General features: G+C 44.0%; 1 long non-coding RNA gene across 2 annotated transcripts; it reads left to right on the top strand.

Moving 5' to 3' along the window:
• The first annotated feature begins 445 nt into the window (after positions 1–445).
• LOC132813378 (uncharacterized) lies at positions 446–23865 on the top strand. Of its 2 annotated transcripts, XR_009644053.1 has the most exons (4): positions 446–491; positions 4737–4841; positions 9804–9910; positions 23767–23865. It is a non-coding gene; the product is annotated as an uncharacterized LOC132813378 (long non-coding RNA). The 2 variants fall into 2 exon arrangements; XR_009644054.1 differs by lacking the exon at positions 4737–4841 and having other exon boundaries at positions 448–491.
• Positions 23866–24663: the final 798 nt, after the last annotated feature.

Below are 24663 nucleotides of genomic sequence, written 5' to 3'. Positions count from 1 at the left end.
TGCGTCCACGAAATGATCAGCCACGATCTTGTTGAATGGCAGAGCAAGCTCAAAGGGCAGGATGGCCTTCTCCTGTTCCTAGTTCTTATGTTATACATTCCTCCCTCACTCGTGACTTGGAGGTGCTAGTGTTGGATTAGGATGGACAAAATTAAAATACACAGAACACCAGGTTATAGTCCAACAGGTTTATTTGGAAGCACTAGCGCTGCTGCTGCTGCATCAGGTGGTTGTGTGTTTTTAACTTTGTCCCTCACTCTTGTAACTTATGAACAGCAACAAAAGCCAGGAAGCAGTGCGCATGCTCCAGGCAACAAAGATCCCCGGATGATTGATGTCAGCGGCGGACCAATGGAAGGACAGGGGCGGGGCTGGAGGACCTGGCGAGGCGGTTGGCCCTCCGACCAATCAGAGTGAATGAGAGGCGGGACTTGATTATACCACGTGATCATCCTCGCGGCCAGGGCAGATGTGCGGGCGGAGAGCTGTCGGTAAGGAAAGGAATAAACAGCAGCAAGCGGGAGGGAAATGGTGTTGGTCTGGGCTGAGAGGTTTTGCGAACATTTGGTGCACATCGGAAAAGACAAATTTGAAACTTACAGTCTCGTTTTTGCAGTAAACCGGAAAATGCCTAATTTCGCGATTGACTCGAGTAAGCGCCGCCATCTTTATTCGGGGCAACGATTCACTGGACACGTGCAGCCGCCATCTTTGTAGGGGGCAAAGTTCAGAGGGGAGTATGTGCAGCTCTCCCTGATAGAGAGTCATGGGGCAGGATTTACACAGAGCACATTCACACCCAGGGAAATGGATTTTTGTTTTTCTCTCTGGATTTGTTTCGTCATTCATGTAAATGATTTGGATGTGAATAAAGGCGGTACAGTTAGTAAGTTTGCAGGTGACACCAAAATTGTTGGTATTGTGGTCAGTGATAAAGGTTGTCTCAGAATACAATGGGATATTGATCAGATGGGCCAATGGGCTGGGGAGTGGCAGATAGGGTTTAATTTAGATAAATGTGAGGTGCAGCATTTTAGAAAAGCAAATCCGAGCAGGACTCACACACTGAATTGTAAGGTCTTGGAGAGTCTTGCTGAACAAAGAGACCTTGGAATGTAGGTTCACAGTTCCTTGAAAGTAGAGTCACAGGTAGATAGGACAGTGAAGATGGCAATTGGTATGCATCCCTTTATTGGTCAGTGTTGAGTAAAGGAGCTGGACAGGACATTGGTTAGGCCACTTTTGGAATATTGTGTGCATTTCTGGTCTCCCTCTTATCAGAAGGAGGCACTGAAACTTGAAAGGTTTGAGAATTGATTTTCAAGGATGTTGCCAGGGTTGGAGGATTTGAGTTGCAGAGAGAGGCATAGTAGGCTGTGGCCATTTTCCTTGGAGTGTGATGTTGAAGAGGTTTCTCTAATCTTGAGGGTCATGGATAGCGTAAATAAACAAGGTGTTTAGCCCGGGGGGGGGGGGGTAGAGCCCAGAACTAGAGGATATAGGTTTAGGGTGTGAGGGGGAAATTCAACAGGAGCCTAAAGGGCAACAAAAATTGTAACATTTCAAAGGCATTTGAATAGGAAGGGTTCAGAGGGATGCCGGCCGAGTGCTGGCAAATGGGAATAGATTAGGTTAGAATATCTGGTTGGCATAGAAGGGTTGGACTGAAGAGTCTGTTTCGGTGCTAGACATCTCTGACTGTGGGATCATAAAAGTGAACACTGCTCTGATTCGCCTCTGAGCTCCTTGATGTCCACTTGTTCATTATCTAGCTTCCTCAGTCTGAGTGTATTTTTGCTTTGTTTAGTAACTTACTATTTTGTTCACAGACCTTTTCTGTAAATGAATTGTCCACTGCTGCCCGCCTCCTAACCATATTACAGAGGAGGTCGTACTGGATGTCTTAAATCGTAGCAAGGTGGATAAATTCCTGGTACCTGTTAAGGTGTATCCCAGACATTTGTGGAAAGCTAGGAAAGTGATGGCAGTGCCCCTCCCTGAGATATTTATATCATCATTGGTGACAGGTGAGGTGCTGGAAGACATGTGCCATTATTTAAAAAGGTGGTAAGGAAAGGCCAGGGAACAAGAAAACAGTGAGCCTGAAGTCAGTTGCAGGCAAGTTGTTGGAAGGGATTCTAAGGGACAGGATTTATATGTATTAGGAAAGACGAGGAATGATTCGGGGTAGTTAACATGGCTTTGTGTGTGGGAAATTATTTCTCTCTCTAACTTGATTGAGTTTTTTTTGAAGACCTGACAAAGATGAAGGCAGACTGTGGACGTTGTCTATATGGACACTGAATGATGTTCCACAAAGCAGACTGGTTAGCAAGGATAGATAACATAAAATTTTGGGAGAACTAGCCATTTGGATACAAAACTGGCTTGAAGGTAGGAGGCAGAGGGTGGTGAAAGAGGGTTGCTTTGTGGGCTGGAGGCCTGTGAGCAGCAGTGTGCTGCAGGAATGGATATTGGGTCCTTAAATAATTGACTTGGATGTGAATATATGAGATATAGTCAGTGGGTTTACAGAAGACACCAAAATTGCAGGTGTAGTGGACAGTGAAGAAGGTTAGTTCAGAATGCAACAGGATCTTGACCAGATGGGCCATTGGGGCGAGGAATGGCAGACTGGGTTCAATTTAGACAAATGTAAGCTGTTGGATTTTGGAAAGGCAAATCAGGGCAGGACTTATACACTTAATGGTAAAGTCCTTGGGAATGTTGCTGAATATAGAGACCATGGAGTGCAGGTTCATTGTTCTTGAAAGTAGAGTCACAGATAGGCAGACTAGTGAAGGTGGGGTTTGGTATGCTTATGTTTATTGGTCAATGCGTTGAGTGCAGAAGCTGGGACGTCAAGTTGAGGCTGGACAGCACATTGATTAATCCATTGCAGGAATTCTGTTTTAAGTTCGAAATTTCCTGTTCTGGAAAGAATGTTGTGAATCTTGAAAGAGTTCAGACAAGATTGACACAGTCTTTGCTAGGGTTGGAGGATTTGGGCTACAGGGAGAGGCTGAATAGACCGGAGTTAATTTCCCTGGAGAGTCAAAGACTGAGAGGTGACTTCATGGAGATTTATAAAGTCATGAGGAGCGTGGATAAGGTGAACAGCCAGGGTCTTTCCCCCCAGGTTAGGTGGGTTCAAAACAAAATCGCATGGGCTTGCGTTGAGAGGGCAAAGATTTAAAACGGATCTAAGGGGCAAAGTTTTCAAGCTGTGTGTGGTGTGTGTGTGTGGACTGAGCTGCCAGATGAAGGATTGGAAGCTGATACAATTACAACATTTGAAAGGCATCCGATTGGGTACATTAATAGGAAGGGTTTCAAATGCTACGGACCAATTGCTGGCAAATGGGGCTCCATTTGTTGAGGATTCCTGGTTGGCATGGAAAAATTGGACCAAAGGTCTGTTTCTGTGCTGTACATCTCTATGACACTAATAAATGAAGATAAGATGTGTTCCTCTTTTGTGGAGAGCTAGCAGAAGCACAGATAATTGTCCTTGGAGCTGAGAAGGTTAAGCAAGGATTTTGACCCAGTACAAATTTGTTTCTAGGATATTTTCATTTGCAGAGAGAGGGGAATTGTTAACAATGTCACAATTTTAGTAACTACTTTCAGGTAATTAGCAAATAATATGTCAATATGTGAACATTATTTTATTCAGTATGTTCTGAGCATCTGGAACAGTCTGAATGGCAGCTGGACAGACTCAGCAGTTATTCAAACAGATTTGGAATTTTACATTTTAAGGGAAGATTTCGGGGGCCATGGGAAAATGGGAAGGGAATTGGGAAAGATTTGCAGCATCTCCAGAGGGAGAGGGTACAGCCCCAATGGGCTGAATAGCCCCCAGCCTCTGTGCTCTGTGACACTGCCCTATTGACTGTGAATGTTGAAGCTCATCCCAGGGCAGAGAGAGAGAGAGAGGATCCCACCACTCACCTCACAATGGGCCCTGGATGATTGATGTCAGCGCAGGCCAATAGGACCAGAGGGCAGTACTGGAGGACCAGGTTGTCCAACCAATCGTAGTTAATGCGGGCAGACTCAAGGCTGGAACTAAAGAAAGGCACATATCACAGAGATTTGAGAAACTGGAGGACATGAGATAGGGAGCGTTCTGTGGCTGGTGAGGAATTATATAAATAAGAAAAAGTTGTGAGGGTGGATGAGGTGACAGCGATTGGGAGAGTTAAGGATGGAGGAATTTAGAGTTAGTGAGGATTAGAGTCATAATGTTATACAGCAAGGAAACAGGCCCTGTGGTCCAACCAGTCCATGCCGACCATAATTCCAAACTGAACTAATTGTAACTGCCTCCGCTTGGTCCACATCCATCCAAATATTTCCTATTTATGTACTTCTCTGAATGTCTTTCAAAGATTGTAATTGCCTTCACAGCTACCACTTCCTCTGGAAGTTCATTTCACGTGCATAATTTTTTTAAAAACCCTAATGTCTTTTCTCAAATCTTTCTCATTTCTTCTCAAAATGAATGCACCCGAGTTTTGAATCCCCCTCTCCCCCGGCTATCCCCCTTATCTAAACGCTTTCTGATTTTATAAACCTCTAATAAGGTCACCCCTCAACCTCGTGCACGCCAGTGAAAAAAAATTCCCAGCCTATCCAGCCTCTCCTTAGAACACAATCCCTCCATTCATGGCAACATGCTGGTAGATCTCTTCTGAACCTGCTCCAATTTAATAATATCCTTCCTATAACAGCACAACCAGAACTGGACATAGTATTCCAGAAGAGGCATCCCCAACGTCCTGTACATCCTCAACATAACGTCACAAGTCCTGTACTCCAAGGTCTGAACAATGAAGGTCAGTGTGCTAAGCGCCTTCTTAACCACCTGTCTGCATATAACACAAACTTCAAAGACGTGAAGCCCTCGGTCTCTTTGTTCCCATATCACTACTCAAGGCCCTACTTTTATTGAGTGTAAGTCCCACCCTCATTCTCATTTGTTTTGTCAGGATGTTATATTTTGCATTTATTCCAATCCAAAAAGTCCTTTTGAGTATAAAGGTAGTAGGAGTATGATTAAGAGGGAAATCAGGAGGCAAAAAAGGGACATGAGATAGCTTTGGTGAATAGGGTTAAGGATAATCCAAAGGGCTTTTATAAATACATGAAGAACAAAAGGCTAACTAGGGAGAAAATAGAGACCCTCAAAGATCAGCAAGGCAGCCATTGTGTGGTGCTGCAGGCGATGGGCGAGATAGAAAGCAAGTATTTTGCATCAGTGTTTACTGTGAAGAAGTACATGGGAGATATAGAATGTGGGGAAATAAATGGTGACATCTTGAAAAATGTCCATATTACAGAGGAGGAGGAGATGCTGGATGAGTGGCTAAGGAGCTGGTGCAGGGGAAAAGGATTCACATTTTTTGGATCATTGTGATCTCCTCTGGAGTAGAATTGACCTGCATAAGAAGGATGGATTGTACCTGAATTGGAAGGTGCCTAATATCGAGGCAGGGAGATTTGCTGCTGATACTTGGGAGGCATTAAACCAGTGAGGGAGTGGGTGTTACCCAAGGAGATAGTGAGAAAAGAGGTATGTCTGAGGCTGGTACAGTTCAGAAATCAAATAGTCAAGGCAGGCAAGGGCAAGGCACAGAATGAAGTCGGACTGAGCAGTTGCACTGCATTTACCTCAACAGAAGAGGCCTGACAGGGAAGGCAGATGAGCTCGGTATGGTTTTGAACATGGCACTGGGATATTATAGCAATTACAGAGGCATCACTCTGATGGATAAGATTGGCAGCTTAATGTTCCAGGGTATAGATGCTATAGGAAGAATAGAAAGGGGGACAAGAGAGGAGGGGGAGTGGCATTTTTGATTCGGGATAGCATTATATTTTTGCTTAGGGAAGATATTCCTGGGAGTACGCCCAGTGAAGTTATTTAGGTGGAACTGGGAAATAAGAAAGGGATGATCACCTTATTGGAGTTTTCTGCATGGATTTCGTGTGAGTGCTCTGGTTTCCTCCCACAGTCCAAAGATGTGCAGGATAGGTTGGATTATCCAGGCTGAATTGCCCACAGTGTTCAGGGATGTGTAGGTTGGGTGGATTGTCCAGGCTGAATTGCCCATAATGTTCAGGGATGTGCAGGTTGGATGGCCTTCAGAAAGACAATGTTACCGAGGGAGGTTAGGAGGCTCTCCAGGTCAGTATCGATGTGATGGGCTGAATGACCTGCTTCCACACTGTTGCAAGTCTCTGATAATTCTACTAGTTTTAAAATAGTTACAGAAAATAATATACCAGATCTAAAAGCTAAGGTTCTGAATTGGACAAAGGCCAATTTTGATTGCACAAGGCAAGAACTTTCATCTGGTCCCTCCGGCCTGCTCTGCCATTCAATAAGAACAGGGCTGATCTTTTCATGGCCTCAGCTCCACATTCCTGCTCTCCTACCATAACCCTTAGTTCCTTTCCTGTTCACATATTCACATTTTGCCTTAAAGGCATTCAAGTTGATAACGTCAAATGTTGCACTCAGCAGGGAATTCCACAGATTCACAACCCTTTAGCTGAAGAAGCTCCTCCTGAACTCAGTCCTAAATCTGCTCCCCTTATTTTGAGGTAATGCTCTGTAGTTTGACCTGCCCCCAGTGGAAATAGCCTCCCTGCTTCTATCTTCTCTATTCCCTTCATAATTTTATTTGTTTCCTCTCCAACCTCCCATTCTTCTAAATTATAATGACGATAGAACCAGTTTTCTCAATCTCTCCACATACGCCAACCCTCTCAACTCCCAACTCAAACTAGTGACCCTCCTCTGTACTCCCTCCAGTGTCAGTACATCCTTGCTAATGTAAGGGGATCAAACCTGTACACAGTACTCCAGGTGTGGCCTCCCCAGCCCCCTGTACAGCTGCAGCATAACCATCCCTCTAGCAATGAAGGACAATATTCCCTTCACTGCCTTAATTACCTGCTGTACCTGCAAACCAGCTTCCTGTGATTCATGCACAAGGACACCCAGCTCCCTCTGCACAGCAGCCTGCTGCATGTTTTCACCATTTCATCATCCAGTTTGTTGTTAGTCCGACCAAAATGGATGACCTCCATCTGCCAGATCCTTACCCACTCACGTAACCTATCTGTATCCCTATGCAGACTGACAGTGGCCTCTGCAGACATTACTTTGCTCATCTTTGTATCAAATGTGAACTCTGACACCGTACACTTGGTCCTCAAGTCCAAAACATTTGTGTAAATTGCAAACAGTTGTAGTGTCAACACTAATCCAAACACCCATTTATCCCCATTCTTTATTTTTCGTTGGTGAACCGATCCTGTATCAATGATAATACATTACCCATAATGCTGTGCATCTTTACCTTATACAGCAGCCTTTTGTGTGGCAACTTATCGAATACCTTCTGGCAATCCAGGTACACCACCTCCACCGAGTCCGCCTTGTCCAACGCTCTCGTCGTATCCTCAAATAATTTCAGTAAATGTGTTAGACATGACCTGCCTTTCATGAATCCATGCTGTGTCTGCTAAAGGAGACAATTTCTACCCAGATACCTCACCACTACTTCCTTGAGAGATTCAAACATTTTCTACACTACAGAAGTGAAGCTAACGGGTCCTTTTTGAAAAATAGTGGTGCCAATTTGCAGCTTCCAGTCTGTCCAAACCATCCCAGAATCCAACAAATTTTAGTGAATTATCATGAGGTCTATTTGTTATTCCCCCCGCCCCCATCTCCTTTAGTCCCTCGAATGCATTCCATCAGGGCCAGGAGACCCAGCTACCTTGAGGCTGTTATCTTTCCCAACATTGCCTCTTTACTGGGAATGATTGTTTCTCTGTCCTCATCTGCTATTGCCTCCATAGGCCTGCGACAATGAGAGTATATAGACAGTATGTTCCTGTTAAGGCCAAGGCTGTGAGGTGTAGAGAATGCTGCCTGTTGAGAGAAATTGAGGACCTGGTCAAGAAAATGAGGGAGGCATATGGCAGGTACAGAGAGCTGGGTTTGTGTGAATCCCGAGAGGAGTATAGGGGCAGTAGGAGTACACTCGAGGTAAACCAGGAGGTTAAAAAGGGGACATGAGATAGCTTTAGGAAATAGGTTTAAGGAGAATCCAAAGTGATTGTACAAACACACTAAGGACAAACGAGTAACCAGGCAGAGAATAGGTACCCGCAAACATCAAGGCTGTCTGTGGAACCGCAGGAGGTGAGAGAGGTTCTGTGTGAGCGGAGAGGTTTTACAAACAAAATGTGCACATCGGAAAACACAAATATGAACATCCCAGTCTCGTATTTTCAGAAAACGGGGAATTGCCTCAGTGTGGCTGCAGGCATGGGTGCGTGCCGCCATCTTTATTTGGGGCAAGAATTCACTGGACACGTGCGGAGCCGCCAGCTTTGTAGGGGGCAAGGTGCAGCCAGGCGCATGTGCAGCCTTTCTCTGGTACAGATTCATTGGGCAGGATTTACACAGAGCACATTCAAACTCAGAGAAATGGGTGTTTATTTCTGGATTTGTTTCATTATTCATTTAAATGATTTGGTATCGTAAATGAGTTTGCAGGTCATACAAAATTGGAGGTATTGTGGATAATGAAGAAGGTTACCTCGGATTACACTGAGATATTGATCAGATGGGGTTTAATTTAGATAAATGTGAGGTGCTGCATTTTGGAAAAGCAAATCAGGACAGGACTTATACACTGAATGGCAAGGCCCTGGAGATGTTTGCGGAACAAAGAGACCTTGGACTGCAGGTTCATAGTCCTTGCAAGTCAAGTTACAGGTAGATAGGATGATGAAGAAGGTGTTCAGTATATTTTCCTTTATTGGTTAGAGCATTGAGTACAGGATGTGGGAGGTCATGTTGCTGTAGAGGACATTTGTTAGGCCACGTTTGGAATAGTGTGTGGAATTCTGGCCTGCCTCCTATCAGAAGGGTGCTGTGAAACTTGAAAGGTTTCAAAAAAGACTTACAAGGATGTTGTTAGGGTTGCAGGATTTGAGCTACGGGGTGAGGCATAAAAGGCTGGGCTGTTTTCCCTGGAGTGCCATAGTCTGAGCGGTGATGTTATGGAGGTTTATATAATCATGAGGGACATGGATAGAGTAAATGAACCAGGTGTTTTCCCCGGAGTGGTGGTGTCCAGATGAAGAGGGCATTACTTTAGGGTGAATGGATAAAATTTCGAAGGGGTCTAACAGACAATTCTTTCATGCAGTGGGTGGAGTGAGCTGCCAGAAGAAGTGGTGGAGACTCGTACAACTAAAACATGTCAAAGGCATCTAAAAAGATACATGATATGATTAGGAAGCATTTACAGGGATATGGGCCAAGTGCTGGCAAATGGGAATAGATTAGGTTTAGATACCTGGTTGGCATGGGTGAGTTCGACCGAAGGGTCTTTCTCGGTGCTATACATCTCTATGACTGTGAGATCATAACAACTTACACTGTTCTGCTTCATCTCTGGGCTCCCTCATGACCACTTTGTTAATATCTAGCTTCCTCAGTCTCGAACAATGGGTGTATCTTTGGTCTGTTTAGTATTTTACTATAACTTTTACAGATATTTTAGTAAGTTAACTTTTCACTGCCGCCCAGCCCCTGACCATGTGCTGCTTATTAATATTTTTCTGGAAAATCTTTGACAGTCAAGAATTCCTTTTTCCAATAAGCAAGTGTATTTTCCTTCCATTTCTGACTCTCAAATTCTGCACCATTTTCATTCCCTGTAATCCGTTTTGCACTCCCTGAAACATCAACTGTGTTTCTCCTTCCACAGATCCCAGTGATTAATGCCAAAGCCCTGTTGCCTGGGGAGAGGGTGATGTTTGACTTTCTTGTACAGCTGCAGTTTGTGTGGTGAAGGTGCTCCCACAATGTGGTTGGGTAATAGATGTTATAGATTATTCATTACAGCAACAGTGATGATTTGAAGATAATGTCCAAATCAAGAACAGTTTGTAGTTACATTATCCTGCTTATAATTTCACAAAAATATTATTGGGAACTTTAGACATAAGGCCAGAGAAGGATGATATTAGGTCAGGTGACCAAAAGCATTGCCAAATAAGCAGATTTTGAGGAATGTCTTAAAGGAGGAAAGCAGACCTGTGAGGCTTTGGCTGCGAATTTCAGACCTTGTTGTTTTGGCAACTGTAAAAGCAGCCACACAGGTGAGGTAATGAATTAACAGATCATTGGGAGTCTCGAACAGAATGGGTTGTCGGGGTCTCAAAGGGTGTGAGATACAGCGAGCTAGGGATGATCACACCCAGGAATTACATCAAGGGTGAGAATTTTAAATTGAGGGATGTGGGCCGGATGCTGGCAGGTGAGACTAGATTGGGCTGGGATATCTGGTCGGCATGGACAGGTTAGATTGAAGGGTCTGTTTCCATGCTGTACATCTCTGTGGCTCTATGCTGTTGATTATGAATAGGAGCTTTTTGAAGGTTCAACAAGTTTTGGTACAAAGGAGTACTAGGGTAGCAGACATTTAGTTTTTCTTGAGATGACAGGGAGATTGAATGTGGGAAGCTGGCCAGGAGTGTGTTTAGCTACTGAAGCCTGGAGATAACACAAGGTGGATGAGAGTATATGAGCTGAGACAAGGGTAGAATCAGCTAGAAATAGTGGTGTTGGAGTGGGACTGGGCTGTCCCCCTCACCTCACCTCTGGGATTCAGCTGGTTGTCAGGTTGTGAATCAGGGCAGTAACACAATCGGGAGCTGAGTGGCCCTGGTGGAGCCGAGAATGAGTGTCACTCAGCTGGCTGTTGCTGAGCAGCTGCTGCGTGGTAGCCCTGTTGGTGACATCTTCCATCACTTTACTGCTGATCGAGTGTGGACTGATAGAGGGAAATTTCCTGGATTGGATTGCCCTGTGTTTTTGTGTTGAACATGCCTGTTCTACATTGTTGTTCGATGCCAGTGCTGGAGCGGTACTTGGCTTGGTGGGTGGCAAGTTCTGGAGCAAATGCTGTTGTCGTATCTGGTGCTTGTATATGTGAGGCCCGTCCATCAGTAAGGGTGGGGATATCTGTGATGCTTCCTCCAGTGAGTTGTTTAATTGTCCATCACCGTTCACAACTGGGTGTGGCAGAACTGCAGAGCTCTGATCTGATCCATTGGATGTAGAATCACTTCACTCTATTGCTTGCTGCTGATGCTGTTTGATATGCAGATGGTCCTGTTTGGTAGCTTCACCAGGTTGGCACTTCATTTTTAGGTATGCCTGGTGCTGCTCATGGCATGCCCTCCTTTCCTGTCCGTTGTGATGGGTGAGAGCGGGATGTACAAACCCATGAGATTACAGATTGTGCTGGAGTACAGTTCTGCTGCTGTTGATGTCCCACAGTGCCTCAGAGGTACCCGGTTTAAGATCTAACATCTCTTCAAATTCTATCCCATTTAGAATAGTGATAGTGCCACTCAACACAATGGAGATTTTTCTTAACTTTAAGGCAAGACTTTGTCTCCAAAAGGAGTGTGTGATGGTCGCTCCTACCGATACTGTCATGGACAGATGTATCTGCAGCTGGTCAATTCATAACAATGAGATCAAGTATGTTTTTCCCTCTTGTTGGTTCCCTTACAACCTGCTGCAGACTCAGTTGAGCAGCTATATCCTTTAGGACCGGACCAGCTCAGTCAGTAATTGTTGCAGAGCTCTCCCTCCCCATCATCTCTCTCCATTACTCCACTGTTACTCAGTTATCAAACTGCTTAGCACCCTCCCACTACTCAATTAGGTGCAGTTTCCTCCAATGAAGCATTATAATGGTTAAACCCATTGCCTTACAAATTCCTTTCCCTTACTGCTGAGCCCCTCGCTCTCCCTGAGAACTCTGAGGCAGAATTACACTCTTTGTAATATTGCTCTCATATCTGTAACCCCAAGCTGACCTTCTGATCAGGTATCTACACAATCACTAACACCAGGAATTCCAATCTCTGAAACGTTGTTTGTCTCCTCCTCCCCCAGCTCCATTGCTACTGAAACCCCTTACCCGCGTCGGTGTCGCCTTAAACTTGATGAATCTGAAGCGGAACCCTTGATTCCGTGACTGACCCAGAAGCTGGTTTCAGACTCCCCCATGATGGGAAACATCCTGTCACGATTTATCCTGTCAAACTCCTTAAGAGTCTGGTGGTGGGGTCTGATTGTAAGTGGTAGAAATGGCAGAGGATGATGTGTTGTATCTGGGTGGAAGGTAAGAACTTAGGGAGGGTTCTATCCTTGCAGTTGGATGTATGGGTTTCAAAGGCTCGTGTGTTAAAGTGACAGGCAGCTGGAAGCTCGGGGTCTGTTTTTGCAGCAAAATGTGGATCATCTTCTGCCATTTCCATTACCACCACTGAGATGCTGCCAGACACCGGTTCCTGTCCCCTCCATTAACAGCTATGCACCATCCCAGCCTGATCATAATCCACTCCTTTGTCTTTCCAAATGTACTGGTCTCTCTTTGGGTTCTGTACCTGCCCATTATTTACTCTTTAACCCCTATCTCCTGCAGTACAAAGATCTGCAGATTTGTTGAATTGGCCAAGCTAAATTTCCCATAATGCTAAGGGATGTGTAGGTTAGGTGCATTAGTCAGGAGAAATATATAGTAATAGGGTCAGGTAGTGGAATGGGTCTGGGTGGGATACCATTCGGAGGGACGCTGTGGACTTTTTGGGCCGAATGGCCTGTTTCCACACTGTCAGGATCCTAATTTTCCCAGCTCCCATCGGTTCTGAGGAAGGGCCCACTGGACAGATTCCTGTTCCCAGATGCTGCCAGACCTGCTGAGCTTTCCCAGCACCTCCTGCTTGTTGTTCCTGATTGACACCATCCATCCACCTTCCGGGTTTGATTCAGGCAGGGGGAGGATCCCACCACTGACCTCACAATGGGGTCCAGCTGATTGGTGGAAGCTTCGGACCAATAGGCAAAGGGGGTGGGACTGTTGGACCAAGTGGAACCAGCTGGTCATCCAAACAATGGGAGTGAATGTGGGGCGTGGCCAGTGGGATGACACGTCACCAGTAACTCCGCCTTTGCAGTGTCACGTGACTCGGCCGTTGGTGAATGTGGGAGAGGCAAACATGGAAGGGGAGAGTGGCCTCGGAGACAGGGAGATAATGAGTCACTTTAGACTGGGAAGTTTTAATTACACTCTGTGCGGGTTGTTAGTCTGAATTAGAAACTCTTTTCCGAGTTTGCAGCAGATGGGAAAATGGCTGTGGCCCTCAGGCGGTGATAGGTCCTGGGATATGGCCGCCATCTTTATTGGGGGCAAGGTACAGTGAGGGGCATGGACATGTCCCCTTCCTAGGATGGGGCGGGTGTGTACGATTTAAAGAGAGGCATTTACACATCAAGCACATACCAAGAAAAAAGTATGTCTTTATATTCTTCCTGTATTGACTGAGTATTTTGTGAATTCATTTCATAGGATATTAAATCAGAATAATTGACGTTGGGATCTCAAAAGTAAGTTTTTACAGTCAATGGAGTCATCAGGATCTGAATATCATTGGCATTTAACTGTGGAAGGAGAAAGGTTTGTTCTGTTTGTGGGAAAATATCTCCAATATTTTTGTAAAGCGGAAAGATGTACAAAATCGTGGTTGGATCACCCTTTGGGTGTGTGCTCTGTTCTGGGCCCTGCAGCTGAGGAAGGAGATATTGCCCTGAGAGGGAGTACAGATTTATCCAAATAATACCTCATCTCATTGTAAGAACTCTCAGATTAGACCCAATCACCCACTTCATGATGTTAACCTGTAAACTTCATATTTTCAATTACCTGCAATGTTCCCATTAAAAGTCCTTTTGGACTCAAATTCCAGTACCTTTTCAGGTGGAATGTTTCAGATTCTGACAACTGTCTGTTCATTCAGAAACTGCTGAGGTCCATGTTGACTCTGGGGTTACAAAGGGCTGAATTGAAAGATGAGGTGCTGTCCCTGAGCTCCCATTGAGATACACTGGAACAGTACAGGAGGCTGAGGGCAGTGTAGGTGTGAGCAGACAATGACAATGACAGGGCTGCACTGTGAGGGCTGCTTGGCTCAATGAGTGTTTTGGAGTTAGATGAAAACAGAGCGAGGGGAGACAGGGAGAAGGTGAAGCTGAAACTCCGTTTTAGTTCAGGCCGTTCAGAAATTCACGTGTTCCCAATGGGAACAGTCAGTTTTTAAGTGATACCTGCGGGGTATTTGTTAACAGTTTTTAATGTATTTTTCCTGAGGGCAGTTGAGAGTTAACCACATTGCTGTGGGTCTGGAGTCACATGTAGGCCAGACCAGGTGAGGATGACAGTTTCCTTCCCTACAGGACATGAGTGAACCAGATGGGTTTTCTAACAATCGACAATAGTTTCATGATGATCATTCGCCTTTTCACTCTAGATTGTATTGAATTCCGATGCCACCATCAGCCATGTTGGGATTCTATCCCTAATCCTCGGAACATTGCACATGTCACTCATCTGGCAGGAATACCATTAAGCCATTGCCTCCCTTTTTAGCAATGTTTAAAAGAATGTTCTGTCATTCTACGTGTACAATTTGAGATAAAATACTGCAACGTCCATGTGTCGGCCTCTCCAAAAGGTCAATCAACAGATTTGTTTGGGGGCGAAATATTTCACTTTTTTTTAGTGGGGGGAGGGAGTTTATTAAACAAAAATGAATCCAAATAAAAATCTTATGCCACAGAAATGTAATTTCTGAAGGGGGAGGGGCTTCCAGAGACAGGGACGGTTGTGGGGCCAGAGGGGGATTGTTGTCCAAACATCACTGTGGTGTACATGGACTGCAGCATTTCAGGGAGGCGGTTAACCACCACTTTCTCCAAGACAAGTAAAGGGGGACAATAAATACTAGTCTGGGCAGCAAAGGCAACCCCAAGTGAATAAAACCAAGCAATGACCTCTCTAAGCTGACTTGCTGTGAAGTTAATGGAGTGGGCAGAGAAGAGAAACAGTGACATTTCACAGCTGCCCTCAGAGGACCTCCCCCTTGGAAGTACTCAGAGCTGGGGATCAGCTCAGTGAGTTTCAGTCTCTTCAAATATCAATCTTAGTCAGTTTTATTTTATTAAATCTACAATCATGAGTCAGGTGAGGATTTCTTTTTAATGTCTTACGGTCTCTTGATTAAATGTTTAAGATATGAAACGTAAGCATTAAGTTATTCTCGGGCAGTATTTATCAAGCAGTAAGACTGTGCCTTTGTCTTGGTCTGTAGGTTGTTAAGGCGGAGAGATGGCCTGTTGTAGAGTGGCGTGCTGTTCCTGTCGGATATGGGAGATTAGGGAGAGTTTCAATGATCCTGATGATCATGTCTGCAGGAAGTGTGATTGCAAATCCTATTGGATCGCATGGATTGGTGGAGGAGTGATTAAAGGCAGTGACGAATTGATAGGAGCTCGGGAATTCGATAGGTGGCAGTCTCAGGATTGCAGGATTTTGTAGATACAGTCAGGTGGATGGGTTACGTCCAGGAAAGCTAGGAGGGGTAGGTAGGTACTGCAGGAGACTCCTGCGGCTATCCCCATCTCAGACAAGTATAGTGTTTTGGAAAATGTAGGTGGTAATAGACTTTCAGGCGAATGTAGCACTGACAGCCAAGTTACTGGGACTGAGACTGGCTTCTAACATAATGAGGTATATCCAGTTCCATACGATCGATGGTGATAGAGGACTCTCTAGTCAGGGGCACAGTCTGCCGTTTCTGCAGCTGACAGTGAGACATCAGAATGGGGTGGTGCTGCCCTGGTGCCAGTGTCTCTCAGAGGGAGCAGAATATTCTCAAAAGGGATATTAACCATTGGGAGGACATTGTACATTGGTACCAATTGCAGAGGAAGGGGAAAGCATGGGGTCCTGACGAGCAGGGAGATTTGCTAGTGCCACTTGGGAGGCATTAAACCAGTGAGGGAGTCGGGGTAAACCTAAAGAGATAGTGAGAAAAGAGGTGAGTCTGAGGCTGGTACTGTTCACCGGTCAGACTGTCAAGGCAGGCAAGAGCAAGTCACAGAATGAGGTGGGACGGACCAGTTGCACTGCATTTATTTCAGTGCAAGAGACCTGACAGGTCAGGCAGGTGGGCTCAGGGTATGGTTTTGAACATGTGCCTGGGATATTACAGCAATTACAGAGGCATCACTCAGGGATGGATAGGACTAGCAGCTTAATGTTCCAGGGTATAGATGCTATAGCAAGGATAGAAAGAGAGAAACAGAGCGGGGGAGCGGCATCTTTGATTAGGGATAGCATTCTGGCTGGGTTCGGGAGGATATTCCTGGGAATACCTCCAGGCAAGTTATTTGGTTGGTACTGAGAAATAAGAAAGGAATGACCATCTTACTGGGATTGTATTATAGACTCTCTCCCAATAGTCAGCTGGGAATTGAGACACAATTTTACCAGGAGACCTCAGTTATCTGTAAGAATAATATGGATGCAATGATAAGTGGTTTTAACTTTACTAACATAGCCTCGGAGTGCTGTTGTGTTAAGGGCTTGGATGGAAAGGTATTTGTTCAGTGTGTACGAGAACATTTCAAAATCAGTTTGTAGGATGTTCCTACTAGAGAAGGAACAAAACCTGACGTGTTTTCTTCATTCACAGGATGAGGCTGTCACTGGCTCGGACAGCATTTATTGCTGCATTTACCCAGAGAGCAGACACATTGCTATAGGTCTGGAGTCCCATGCAGACCAGACCAGCTAAGGATGGCATTTTCCTTCTCTAAAGGTCATGAGTGAACCAAATTGGTTTTTCCAACAATTAACAATGGATTCCTTGTCGTCACTAGATTATTTTTTCCAGATATTTATTGAATACACGTTCCAAAATCTGCTGTGATGGGATTCAAACCCGGGTCCCCAGAACGTTATCTGGGTCTCTGGATTAACTGTCTAGTGATAATTTCACTACATCATCACTGCCTCTTAGGAAATGAGGCAGGGTGAGTGACTGAGGTATCAGTGGGGCAGCACATCAGCACCGAAGACCCCACAGTATTGTGGCTCAGTGGTTAGCGCTGCTTCCTCAGCACCAGGGACCTGGGTTTGATTCCAGCCTCGGGCAACTATCTGTGTTCAAGGTGGCACATTCTCCCCAGTGTCTGTGAGGATTTCCTTAGGGTGTTCCATTTTCCTCCCACAGTCCAAAGATGTGTAGGTTAGTTGGATGAACCATGTTGAATTTTCCATAGTGTCTAGATGCAGTAGATGAGGTTTTGGGATGTGCAGGCAAATCTCTGCCTGATGTGAAAAGATCCTTTTGGGGTCTTGGTCAGAGGGAGGCGTGGCCGCATGTTTTACATCTCCCATGGCAGCAAGGGAGGGTCAAGGGTGTGGAGCGTGCGTTGGTGGGAGGGTGTGGACCGAACATGGGAGGTGCAGAGGGAATGGTCTCTGCGGAACACAGATAGGGTTGGGGATGGAAATATGTCTCTGGTGGTGGTGTCTGACTTTAGGTAGCAGAAATAACAGAGGTTAATGCACTGTATCTGAAGATTATTGGGATGGAAGGTGAAGACCACAGGGTTATGTTATTTATTGTGGCTGGAGGGGTGGGGTAAAGGCAGAGGTGCGGGAAGTGGAGGGTATGTGTTGGAAGGCATTGTTGATCTAGTCAGGGGAAAATTATGGTCCGTGAAGTAGGCCTTTCTGGGATGTCCTGGAATAGAATCCAAAGAGATGAAACAAATATATCACAGACAAAAGATTAACTGGACCAGACAACGTGACTCCTTAAAGGTCAACAAGGCTGCCTATGGACCCACAGAGGGTGTGAAATATATGCAAATATTTCTCGTCATTTTTACTGGAGAAGTATATGGAAGCTTGAGAGTTTGGAGAAATAAACAGTGATAACTTGAAAAGTGTCCATGTTACAGAGGAGGTGGGACTGGATGTCTTAAATCGCATCAAGGTGGATAAAGCCCTGGAACCTGATCAGGTGTATCCTGGAACTTTCTGGAAATCTAGGGAACTGATTGTTGGGCCTCTCCTGTGATATTTGTATCGTTCATAACGACAGGTGAGGTGCCATTATTTTAAAAAGGTGGTAAGGAGAGGCCATGGAACAAGAGAACAGTGAGCCTGAATCAGTGGCAGGCAAGTTGTTGGAAGGGATTCTGAGGGACAGGATATCCATCTATTTGGAAAGGTAAGGAATGATCAGGGAGACTCACTGTGGCTTTGTACATGCACAATTGTGTTTCACTAACTTGAGTGACTGTTTTGAAGTGACAAAGAAAATTGATTAAGCCGGGCAGTGAATGTTGTTTATATGGACATTCAACAAGGTTCCACAAAGCAGACTGGTTAGCAGGGTTAGATCACATGGAATGCAGGGAGAGCAAGCCATTACCAAATTGCCTTGAAAGTAGGAGACAGAGGATGATGATGGAGGGTTGCTTTGCGGACTGGAGGTCTGTGAGCAGCAGTGTGCTGCAAGGATGGATATTGGGCCCTTAAGTAAATGACTTGGGTGTGAATATATGAGGTATGGTCAGTAGGTTTACAGAAGACACCAAAATTGGAGATGTCATGGACAGTGAAGAAGGTTAGCTCAGAATACAACAGGATCTTGATCAGATGGGCCACTGGAGCAAGGAATGGCAGATGGAGTTCAATTTGGATAAATGTGAGCTGTTGTATTTTAGAAAGGCAAATCAGGGCAGGGCTTATACACTTAATGGTAATGTCCTGGGGAGCGTTGCTGAACAAAGGGACCTTGGAGTGCAGGTTCATAGTTCCTTGAAAGTAGAGTCACAGGTAGGCAGGGGAGTGAATGCAGCATTTGGTACGCTCCCCGTTATTGGTCAATGCATTGAATGCAGCTGTTGTGATGTCATATTGTGGCTGGACAGGGCACTGATGAAGGCCCTTCTGGAATTCTGTTGTCAGTTCCAATCTCCCTGTTCTTGGAATAATGTTGAGAAACTTGAAAGGGTTCAGAAAACATTTGCAAGGACTTTCCTGGAGATGGACGGTTTGAGCTATTGGGAAAGGTTGAATAGGCTGGGACTATTTTCCCTGGAGATTTGGAGGCTGAGAGGTGATCTTCTAAAATCATGAAGGGCAAGGATAAGGTGAGCAGTCAGGGACTTTTTCCCAAGTTCGGTGGGTCCGGAACTAGAGGGTACAGGCTTAAGGGGGGATGTGACTACAGTGTTTTTATGCTTTTGGTCTCAGACCGGTGTCTGCGTAATCACCTTTGCATTCGTTTTTACGTATTTTACCGAGTGCAAAGTTAGGTCGAACCTCCTCGTGGTTCCCCCTGGCAACGGACTATACGAGGAAGCTCTTGACGGGGGCGATTTTAACTGTTTTAGTGGCGTTTTAGTCTAGTTTTATCAGTGTTTTACCATCGATTTTATCTTTGGTTTTAACCTGATTTTACTGGTGCTTTGCGCCACGGCGGCTTGATCGTTTTAACCGTTGTCTGAGCATTACTCGATATAGTTCGGCTAATACGACCTGGTAGAAAAGATACGAGACGGCTGGTGACCTGTCGGTCTACGGGAAACAAAATTTTGGCGAAGGCGTTATGGCTGATACCAAAGTATCCGGTTGGGTGGGAGACCGGGTAAATAACCGCCCCGCACGGTGGCTTTTGGCGGCTCCGTGTGTAAAGTGTGCGAGCCAATATCGGAATGTACAATCCGTCTCAATTCAGACACAGACGGATGAGACCCTACGAATTATTCCAGCAAGGTTGTCCTCGGGCAGGCACGAGGAAACCTTTAAGATAGTCCAGAATAGTGACAAAATTCGAAAAACAGTGCTGGGAGAGAAGGCCCCTCTACAGCCAAGTCCATTTAAGAGCCGGATCATTTTTAATTCGAATTTTAAAGGGCCCTTTAATTTTAATCGAAGTGGAGTTTTAGAGAGACAAGAGGGGGAAGATGAGGGTAGGATTATACCACCCGTCCAATAGAGAAACTAATAAATTAGAAATTATAATTAATTACCCTATAGAAGATTTTAAATGTAGTTATTGTAATAACATCTACAATACTACTGGGTTATTTAGAAAGCATTTAAAAGTATGTCGAGGGATTAAATCGGTTAGGATAAGGTGTAGCAAATGTAAATGGGAGGGTAGTTATCAGGCAGTAGCGTGCCACTATCCGAAATGTAAAAGAGATGGGGATGGTAGTAGAGGTATTTGTAGTAACGTTAATGATAGGAATGTAGAGGAAGATTCAGAGAAACCCTTTCAATGTGAGCTGTGCTCATTAAAATTTAAATCGGCCAGAGGTCTGGGACAGCATGAAAGGCATGCACACCCTAGTTTAAGAAATGAGAAAAGGAAAGGGAGTAAGGCGGATAAAATAGGGAATAACGATGGAAATAAAAGGGGTATATGGTCCAGAGAGGAAACTGAAATGCTGCAACAATTGGATTCTGAATTTAGTGGTTGCAGGAACATTAATAAGTTGATAACGGATAGGATGGGGTCTAAAACTGCAAAACAAATATCAGACAAGAGACGATTAATAAACAAGAAAAATAAATCTAGTAAGAAGGATTTAAATTTAGAGGAGCTCCCCAACAGTATTGATGAAGAGGAAGGAGAGGATAATGATAGAATTGAAAGTGACCTGATACCCGATAGGAGCGTAGAAGAGGAGAATCAGGACATCATTGATGTTAGGGAATGTCCAAATAGCTCAATTACAGATTTGATAAAAAATAATGGAGGAAGACCTGAAGAAGGGTAAAAATGGTTGCAAAGAGTTTAATAAGATTATGGGGGAGATTGTAGGTAAATTAGGACAGAGGAAGGAGGATGATAGGAAGAGTAAAATAAGTGGTAATAATAGAATAAAAACCAAAACTAAGGAGAATGGACGAAAGAAAGATAGGAAGGTAAACAATGCTTTAAAGAGATATAGTGGGAAAAAAGGGAAGTTTAAAGAGGCACAAGTCTTGTATAAAAGTAAAAGGCAGTATTTGGCAAGAAATTTAATGGGAGCCCCGGTTAATAGTAAATGTCCCCTAAGCGAGAAGGAACTGGAGGAATATTTTAAAGAAAAAACTAATGACTATTAATGAGAAAAATAGTTTAAGGGGTTTTGCCAAATACAAAAATCAAAGAGAGGAATCCATGGATGTTGCTCCATCTGGTCCTGTGACGGTGGAAGAAGTCGATCAGGCCTTAAGGGCGATGGACGTGAACACCGCCGCAGGACCAGATGGGGTAACGTTAAAGGAGATTATTAAAGTCTTTAATAAAGATAATTTAATACTGCCTAGGGTGTATAGCATTTGGCTACAAAGTGGCAGGATCCCAGATAGGTTAAAAACTAGTAGAACAGTATTAATCCCAAAAGTGAGCAGTGAAGATAAACTTAAAGATATAGATAATTGGAGGCCAATAACTATCGGGCCAATCCTGCTCAGACTTTTTACTAAAATCGTGGCAGGTAGGCTTAATAAGGTAATAAGTTTAAACAAACGTCAAAAAGGTTTTATGTCCGGTATCTCAGGATGCAAGGAAAATATTAAAATCCTTGAGAATATTATGAAAGGTGTCAAGAAGAGGAAGAAAAATTTAGCTGTAGTCTTTATAGACTTGGCAAAAGCTTTTGACACGATAGGACACAAATTAATTATTACTGCATTAAGAAGGCTTCACCTTCCGGTATTATTTATTAAATTGATAATAGACTTATATGATAATAATTCTACCCAAGTAGAGGGTTCTAACTGTAAAACTGGGAATATTCCCATTTTACGGGGGGTAAAACAGGGTGATGCTTTATCACCAATTTTATTTAACATAGTTATGGATCCTTTACTTTGCACAATTGAAGAGAAACAAAAAGGAATATTCCTTGGGGAGGATGGAAATGGTTGTCACTGCGCAGCGTTTGCGTTCGCAGATGACATTGCCTTGATTAGTGAAACTTATGAGGGAATGGTGTGCAATTTGAAAATAGTGGAGAAATTTTGTAATAATACCGGAATGGGGATTAATATTAATAAAACCAAGGGCTTTTATCTTACCCATAAAAATAAAACTTTTATATATAACGATGTAGTAAATTGGAGTATTAATGGGGGGATTATACAGTTTATAGAACAGGGTGCTACTGACAAGTATCTTGGGGCCAAAATTGACCCATGGGTGGGAGTCAGTAACACCGAATGGGAAAAGCAGTTAGAGGAATGGGTGGAGAATTTAAAAAGGTCCCCTCTAAAACCTGGCCAGAAACTTGGGATCTTAAAAACATACTTTTTCCCTCGACTGTATTTTTATCTCACTTTAGCGGAAGTTTCTCTTAACTATCTTAGTAAACTAGATAATATTATTAAAAATGCGGTGAAGGAAATCTTACATCTTCCTCAATCTATTACGGACGGGGTGCTTTATGCAAAAGCCCGTGATGGTGGCCTGGCATTAAATCGTCTGTCAGTATTCATACCGATTTCGATTCTGAGGAAGTATGGTACACTACAGAATTCGACGGATGAAATACTACATGCCTCATTTTATTTTGAAGGCAGTAGTGTGAAGGAGAAGATGCGGAAAATGAGTAGTTTAAAGGTATTGGAGAACATCTGGAATCCGTGTATCAATCAAGGGTCGAATGTTGGAGATACCATTATGGAAGAAGACGAAGGGATGGAAGAATTTGCGAGTTCTAACTACGCAAGTTGGAGAACTATAGAAGTACAGAAATGGATGGCCCTCCCCTGTCAAGGGGCAGGGGCACACTACTACAAGAACGATAGTATCTCCAATAACTGGTTGAAGAGGACAGACTCTATGAGAACGTCCAAAGTGATTAATTCACTGTTATTACGAACGAATTTATATCCAACAAGGGCGACATTATCGTATGGCAGGCCATTTAACATCAAAAGTTGCCGAAGATGTAATGATCCCTCGGAAACAATAGCACATATTTCTGGTTGGTGTCCCTTTGTTAAAAATATGAGGATTAAGAGACACAACAGAATAGTTGAGGAGTTAGTTAAATATATCAAGAAATACGGGTGGACAATATATGTGGAACCTAGCATTAAGGATGAGGCCGGGAAACTCTGGATACCGGACCTCATCGTGGCGAAGGAGCAGCAGATAATTGTCATAGATGTAACAGTTAGGTCTGATCTCCAAATAAACTCCCTCGAAGGGGCCTGGGACGAAAAGACGAAGAAATATCAACAGCTTGAGAAGGAGATAATGGACCTTATCGGTAAAGGAAAAGTATCCTTCTATGGGTTTGTGATGGGAGCCCGAGGGAAATGGTTTTCAAAGAACTCAGATTTGATGAAGACCCTCGGGATCGCGAAGTTTAAATCCTTTGCACAGAATGTCGCAAACTTGTCTTTGTCATTGACTCTCGAGCTCCTCCGGACTTTTATGGACTCTTAATAACTCCCTTCGATTTATTTAAGTTTTAGGTTGGAAATCTTAAGGTTTTTAATGTTTTTAATGCTTCTATAGTTCTTAGTTGGTTTTAACTAATTTTTAGTTTAATATTTTAATTTTTTCTGTTTTAGTAATAAAGTTGTAGTATTTTAGATCACTTAGGTAATTGGTGGGGGGTAATCTGGTGTTAGTTTAATCAACAGGGCACGCTATACACAACAAATGATGAGTGGTTACCTAGTCAATACGGTAAATAATCCTAGCTCATCTTTGTCCTCGCTTGAGATTCTGCTTCGCATTATTATTTTAACTTTTTTTACCTTTTTTGTTTTATCGTTCCCATTTTAGATCATTCAGCTGTGGTTTCGCTGGATAGGGGTTTGTCTTTTGTCGACGAGCGACGTGAAAACTCGGAAAGGACACTCCATCATGTATGATGAGTGCAATAAAAAGGTGAGAGGGGAAAAAATTTAAAAGGGATCAAAGGGGCATCTTGTTCATGTTGAGGGCGTTGCATGTATGGAATGAACTGCCAGAGGAAGGGGTGGAGGCTAGTACAATTGCAGCTTTTAAAAGGCATCTGTTTGGGTACATGAAGAGGGAGGATTTAGAGGGATGATGGTGAACCGTTGGCAAATGGGACTCCATTAACGCTCTCCGTTATTGGTCAATGCATTGAATACAGAAGCTGGGACGCCATATTGTGGCTGGACAGGACATTGAATAAGCCACTTCTGGAATTCTGTTTTCAGTTTGAATTACTCTGTTCTAGGAAGGATGTTGTGAAACTTGAGAAGGTTTGGACAAGATTTACAAAAAACGTTGCCAGGATTGGAGGATTTGGGCTACAGGGAGAGGCTGAATAGGCTCGGGCTATTTTATCTGGAGAGTCAAAGACTGAGAGGTAACTTCATGGAGATTTATAAAAATCACGAGGGGCGTGGATGAGGTGAGCAGCTGGCGACCTTTTCCTTTAGGTTAGGTGGGCTCAAAACTAGAACACATGGGTTTAAGTTGAGAGGGCAAAGATTTAAAAGGGATCTAAGTGGCAACGTTTTCAAGCTGAGTGTGGTGTGTGTATGGGAGGGGCTACCAGATGAAGTAGTGGAGGCTGAAAAAAATCACAACGTTTAAAAGGCTTCCAATTGGGTACAGGAATAGGAAGGGTTTTGATGGATGCAGGCCAATAGCCATTAGTTTAGGATTCCTTGTTGGCACAGACGATTTGGACCGACGGTCTGTTTC

The sequence above is a fragment of the Hemiscyllium ocellatum genome, unplaced genomic scaffold, assembly GCF_020745735.1.
Source record: "Hemiscyllium ocellatum isolate sHemOce1 unplaced genomic scaffold, sHemOce1.pat.X.cur. scaffold_3623_pat_ctg1, whole genome shotgun sequence".
Lineage (NCBI taxonomy): Eukaryota > Metazoa > Chordata > Chondrichthyes > Orectolobiformes > Hemiscylliidae > Hemiscyllium > Hemiscyllium ocellatum.
The sequence above is the reverse complement of the archived record's forward strand: the minus strand, read 5'-3'. Positions and strand labels throughout refer to the sequence as shown.